This window comes from Gekko japonicus, unplaced genomic scaffold (genome assembly GCF_001447785.1).
Source record: "Gekko japonicus isolate JY-2015 unplaced genomic scaffold, Gekko_japonicus_V1.1 scaffold1824, whole genome shotgun sequence".
Taxonomy (NCBI): Eukaryota; Metazoa; Chordata; class Lepidosauria; order Squamata; family Gekkonidae; genus Gekko; species Gekko japonicus.
This window is the reverse complement of record NW_015165876.1, coordinates 71,901-78,320: the sequence shown is the minus strand read 5'-3', so window position 1 is coordinate 78,320 and position 6,420 is coordinate 71,901.

The window sequence follows — 6,420 nt, the reverse complement described above, 5'->3', positions numbered from 1 at the left end:
GACGAACAGAGGTGGTTTGCCATCGCCTGCCTCTGCATTACAACCCTGGACTGCCATAGTGGTTTCCCACCCAAGTAATAACCAGGGCAAACCCTGCTTAACTTCTAAGATCTGATGAGATCGGACTAACCTGGGCAATCCAGGTCAGGGTAGAGTAGTTGATACTGACCTTCATAGTCCAGTGGTCTCACTCAATATAAAGCAACTTCATGCGTTCATGTACCAGAGCCAGTTTGGTGTAGTGGTTAAGTGCATGGACTCTAATCTGGGAGAACCGGGTTTGATTCCCCACTCCTCCACTCACAGCTGCTGGATGACCTTGGGCAAGCCATAGTCCTGTCAGAGCTGTTCTCTCAAGGACAGTTCTGGAAAGAGCTCTCTTAGCCCCACCTACCTCACAGGGTGTCTGTTGTGGGGAGGGGAAGGAATGGGAATTTGTAAGCCACTCTGAGACTCCAAGTGAAGGGCAGGGTATAAATCCAATCTCATCCTCATCCTCCTCCTCTTCTTCTTCTTCTTCTGTGTTCAGCTAGCTGAGAACCCTGCCTAAATCCAGTTTCCTAGACATAGGTACACATGCACTTCAAGATGCATGGCCTTGCATGTATATTGACTAGAGCTGAACGAGGAACAGGGAGTAGTGATAGAAAGGTGCCGTCAAGCCACCATTATCTTGTTGCCGTAAGTGGATATGTTTGTTTGTGTTGTTTTGTCCCGTCCCCCCCACTACCCTAGCCCAATTGCATTATTTTGTCTTACTAGGAACCAGGGCTTTTTTTGTAGAAAAAGACCAGCAGGAACCTGTTAGCATAATAGGCCACACCCAACAGCAGAAACTTATTAGCATATTAGGCCACACCCCTGATGGCACAGCTCATTAGCTTATTAGGCCGCACCCCCATGTTACCAGAAGTGTGGTCATCCAGCCACACCCACCTTTTGCTTCTTATTCTGTTTACCTTGTTTGTTGTCAAAACCCAGGGCCTTTTTTTGTAGCAGGAACTCCTTTGCATGTTAAGACATACACCACTGTAGCCAATCCTAATGAGTTTCTGCTGTTGGGTGTGGCCTATTATGCTAATGAGTTCCTGATGGGCGTGGCCAACTCAGGAGCCAGCCGGAACTCCGTTCCTGTGCGTTCCTGCCCAAAAATAGCCCTGCTAGGAACCCTGTGATCTGCTTACTGGTTGACTGAAAGTTCTTTTCCCCACCATACTCATAATCTGCCTTGTTTTCCAGTAAGAAAAGCAGAGTATAAATGAGGTGAAGATATTTGTAAAATCTCAGTGTCTATCCCGGGGAAAAAATCTGTTCCACCAGAATTGCTAATTCTACCCAAAAACATGAACTTGGAACCATCTTCTTATTATCTGACCATTCTTTTGACTCAGAGGTCTCAAACCGATCAAGACCCAACCCACTTACGGGCAATCACTGCAGCCAAATATTTAGCGACCGCTAAGGTAGTTTTCTGATCTACAAAGAAAAACTGGCTAGTTTGTTGAGATGATGGATTCACATAACATATTCAGAAGGAGGACAAATATCTTTCTCTCAAATCGGACCGGAAAGCACACTCCAAAAAAACATGTTCTAGGGACTCAAGCTGACCTAGGGTTGCCAAGTCCCCCCGGGGGGCAGGGAAAACCCCACCCAAGAGGCCCATTCCCCACCGGTGGGGATTGGGCCAGCGGGGGGACCCCACCCCCAAAGCACGTGACGCACCCGGTGTGAACACATCACCCGGAAGTGACGCAATCACGTCGGCCATGTTGCGGGGGACGCTCTATCATCCGAGGGAAACCTCTATGTTTTTCACTCGTATGATTGTGGCCCCACCCCCAACGTGCATGACGCGATTGCGTCACTTCCAGGTGATATGTTGGGGGTGGGGTTCCCCCCGGTGGCCCAATCCCTGATGGCGGGGAACAGGCCTCTTGGGTGGGGGTTCCCCCCCCCCGCTATTACGTCCGGGACTCCCCCCACTATTATGAAGGTAGGACTTGGCAACCCTAAGCTGACCTGATCCACAGTTACAAACTCTGTCCAAATACACGATGCCTGCAAATTGGCCTTCTAGTATGGCTGAGGGGGAAAGAATTTAATTGAGTAAGCATAAATGCCCTTTTGATAATGAAGGATCCTTAGGTCTTTTAAGTACCCCGGAGTACTACAAGAGAAGGAAAATCCAAAGAACACTGGTGAGTATGCATGTCATGCCTTCAATTCATTCTATCCAAATTCAGTACTGAGGGCTTTATTTGTTTTATGATGTCCATAATCTTTATCATCGAATCCTACCCATTGGAATCAATTAACCTGGAACCATAGTCAATGCAGGTGTAACAGCTTGAAAGGGGGATTAGATAGATTAATGGCGGATACGTCTATCTGGCTACTAGCCATGGTGACTGAGGGGAACCTCCACATTCAGAAACACTAATCCTCTGAATCCCGGAGCCAGGAGGCAACATTAGGGGAAGGCCTCAACCTCTATGCCCTGTTGTTGGCTATACAGAGGAAGTGGTTGGCCACTGTGTTAGACAGGATGCTGGACTAGATGGACCACTGGTCTGATCCAGAAGGCCTCTTCTGATGTTCTTATGAAAGCCTTGGCCTCTATGCCCTGTTGTTGTCTGTCCAGAGGAACTGGCTAGTCACTGTGTGAGACAGGATGGTGGAGTACATGGGCCACTAGTCTGATACAGCAGGCCTCTTCTGATGTTCTATGATGGGAAGGCCTCAGCCTCTATGCCCTGTTGTTGGCCTTCCAGAGGAACTGGTTGGACACTGCATGAGACAGGATGGAGAACTAGATGGACCATTGGTCTGATCCAGCAGGCCTCTTCTGATGTTCTATCAAGGGAAGGCCTCGGCCTCTATGCCCTGTTGTTGTCCCTCCGAAGGAACTAGTTGGCCACTGTATGAGACAGGATGCTGGACTAAATGGACCATTGTTCTGATCCAACAGGCCTCTCCTGATCTTCTCATGTCCTTAATCTTTTATGGGAATGCTATCTGAAAACCACATTCCACACCATCACGACCCATTTTACCTCACAACTAGCCCTCCGTATCAAATTCAAAAGGGAACGAATTCTCTCCTGAGCTAAACAGGGTATTGTTTTTATGACATGCGTCTAAATAAAACAAAGCCGAGATTTTATTCCTTTGTTCCATATCCTTTTAAAATATGCGCATGCACTTCTGGAACATTGCTTGCCGAGCAAGAAAAAGGGCCACTTTATGATACAGACAACGTGACTGGGGAAGCAGCATGAACCGCAACACGTTTTTGTGATGGAACAGTAATGCCTCACGTCCATCAAGCCAGAATTCTCCTCTTGTCATATAATCTGCCATAAATAGTGGATGAATCCCCTAAACCAGCTGGCTAGTTATGCGGCTGCTTGGAGAAACAGACGCTCGGCGCTGTCCCCACCGTATCATTTGACATTCGCTCACATTAAAATGGCATTTTCTATTTACTGTCTCTCACACCTACAAAAAAACTTTGAATCACGCTCAATTCCCGCGCAGCTTTATTATCATAGGAAGCTGTGTTCAGGGACTTATCAGGTGCATTAACCGTCTTCTTGGGAAGGTCCTCGTTCCATCTATTACCCGACACTCTGGCAATTAGTCTGACGGTAATGTCCGTTCAACGGCTTTGCCGCTTCTGTCCTCAAAACTGAACTACTAAAGTACCGAAAGCCACAAACTGGATTCTGCTGTAGAGCCAACCTATCCTCGGATCTTCCCTCCGGTCGTGCTGAGACGAGGACAACAAATGACCTAAGTCTTGACTGCAATGAGAACGAGGAGCCATAATGGAGGAGGTGGCAACCACATTGCTTCAGGTTCATGTAAAGGAGGACATGTCAGAAAACTGCCCCCCCCAAAAAAAATACACTGTGGTAAGTTTTCCATTGGTACATAAGAATGTAAGAGAAGCCATGTTGGATCAGGCCAATGGCCCACCTAGTCCAACACTCTGTGTCACACACTGGCCAAAACTCAGGTGCCCTCAGGAGGCCCACCAGCGGGGCCAGAACAGAAGAGAAGCCATGTTGGATCAGGCCAATGGCCCACCTAGTCCAACACTCTGTGTCACACACTGGCCAAAACTCAGGTGCCCTCAGGAGGCCCACCAGCGGGGCCAGAACAGAAGAGAAGCCATGTTGGATCAGGCCAATGGCCCACCTAGTCCAACACTCTGTGTCACACAGTAGCCAAAACCCAGGTGCCCTCAGGAGACCCACCAGCGGGGCCAGAACAGAAGAGAAGCCATGTTGGATCAGGCCAGTGTCCCATCCAGTCCAAAACTGAAAAACAGCTACACCCAAATTACATTTTGGGCAAAGAAGTACTTTATCTGTTCTAAACCTACTGCTCATTAATTTCATTGAGTGCCTATGAGTTTCTGAAAGTGTTTGGTAAAAAGTCATTTCTATCCACTGTGATCAGTGAATTCCTCCATGCCTAGATTCAGAAACCGGGCTCAGCATAGGGGTGCCAACTCCAGGTTGGGAAATTCTTGGAGGTTTGGGATCGGCGCCTAGGGATGCCAAGTCCCCCCGGGGGCGGATTTCCCCCCGATTTGGAGGCCCTGGGGGAAACCCCACCCCGGCGTGCACGTCAGCCGGAGGTGACGTGAGGACGCCGGGCATGCTGGGGGCGGGGCCACAGCCATTTGAGGGGAAAACTCTATGTCTAATCCAACTGAATGCATACAATCCAGTTCTAGAGCAGCTCCTACAGTGGTCTCTCCAGCATCTGTGCGAAGGCCTCTGGTGAAGAAAAACCCTAAGCCCCCCCAACCCCTTAGCAATCAGGGTCAGAGAAGAACTCTCCAGTCGTAACATTTGGCCTAAACTGGAAATAGAAGAGGAGAGGAGAGGAGATTGGAATTATACTCTGTCCTTCACTTGGCATCTCAGAGCACCTTACAATCCCTTTCCCCCTCCCCACAACAGATACCCTGTGAGGTAGGTGGGTCTGAGAGAGCTCTCTCAAGAACTGCTCTTGAGAGAACAACTCTGAAAGAATTTACAACTGACCCAAGGTCACACCACCAGCAGCTGTATGTGGAGGAGTCGGGAATCAAACCCAGTTCTCCTGGATTAGAGTCCGTGCTCTTAACCACTACACCAAACTGGCTCTCACAATAGAGTTGTCAACCTCCAGGTGCAGCCTGGAGTTCTCGTAGAACAATGGCTGATCTCAGAGAGCAGTTCCCCCGGAGAATATGGCCACTTTGGAGGGTGGACTCTATGGCATTAAACTCCACCGTCTTCCCTCTCAAGGCTCCACCCCCCAAATCTCCAGGTATTTCCCAACCTCAAGTTGGCAGCCCTAGCTGGAATCATGTTTTATGAGCCTTCCAAAATTCCATAATTCGTTATGAACTTCAGTGGCCACAGTAATTTATGTCTGAAAGTAGTTGGGATTTCGATTTGAGGCTACAGGTTAATATTTTGGGGGAAAGTGAGGCGGGGAGGCAGTGATGCATCTAAGGCTGTGATGTGCCTTAGAATGAGCACAAACACTCGCTTCCTGGTGGCTGAGTGCATTAGTGCAGCATGACTTACAAAACAGAGGGAGGAGGGAATACTTCAGGCATATAAATACACTGTCGCCAAACTCTGCCCGGACATTGCTTAGCAGGCATACACAACAGATGTTCACTTTCAGAGAGGACCCCCCCCCCTCCGGCCCCTTTTTTTTTTACCTCAGGTAACCGCTGAATCAATTCCTGGCAACATCTTGCAGATTGAAAAAAATAATAATAAAAAGAAGATACCCAAACAAGTCATTCGGACAATGCTTAACTGACAAGCTGAAAGGTTTAAATTTAAAGGAAAACAACTTTAAATGCCCTTTTCTCCTAAGTACTCTAGATTACACCAGAAGCATCAGAGAGGCGGTTATGGTGTTATTTTGGAAATCCCGTCAGAAAGAAAGAAGAAACTTTCTACGAAAACAGGAGCTACCTGGATTGCCCAGGGCTGAAAGTCTTGTCAGTCAAAAGTTCCACCAAGAAATGTTGAGCCAATTTAGGATTTGCCACAAGGGAAGGCAAGAGGAAGATGGATGTTCTTTCACATCGATATCGACCCATCCTTCGTGAAGATCTGGGGCCATAGCTCCTGCATTGTCTCCTGTTTAAAAGGCCTGCTCAGCACCCTGTAAGAACCTTCCCTCCCCTAGTCACATATGAACATACATGAGGCTGCCTCATGCTGAAGAAGACCCCTTGGTCCATCAAGGACAGTACTGCCTATTCAGACAGGAAGTGGCTTTCCAAGGTCTCAGGCAGAGGTCTTTCACATCACCTACTGCCTAAGTCATCGGTCCATCAAGTCTACCCAGACTGTCAGCAGCACTCCAGGGTCTACATTGAGTTCTAAATGGAACTTT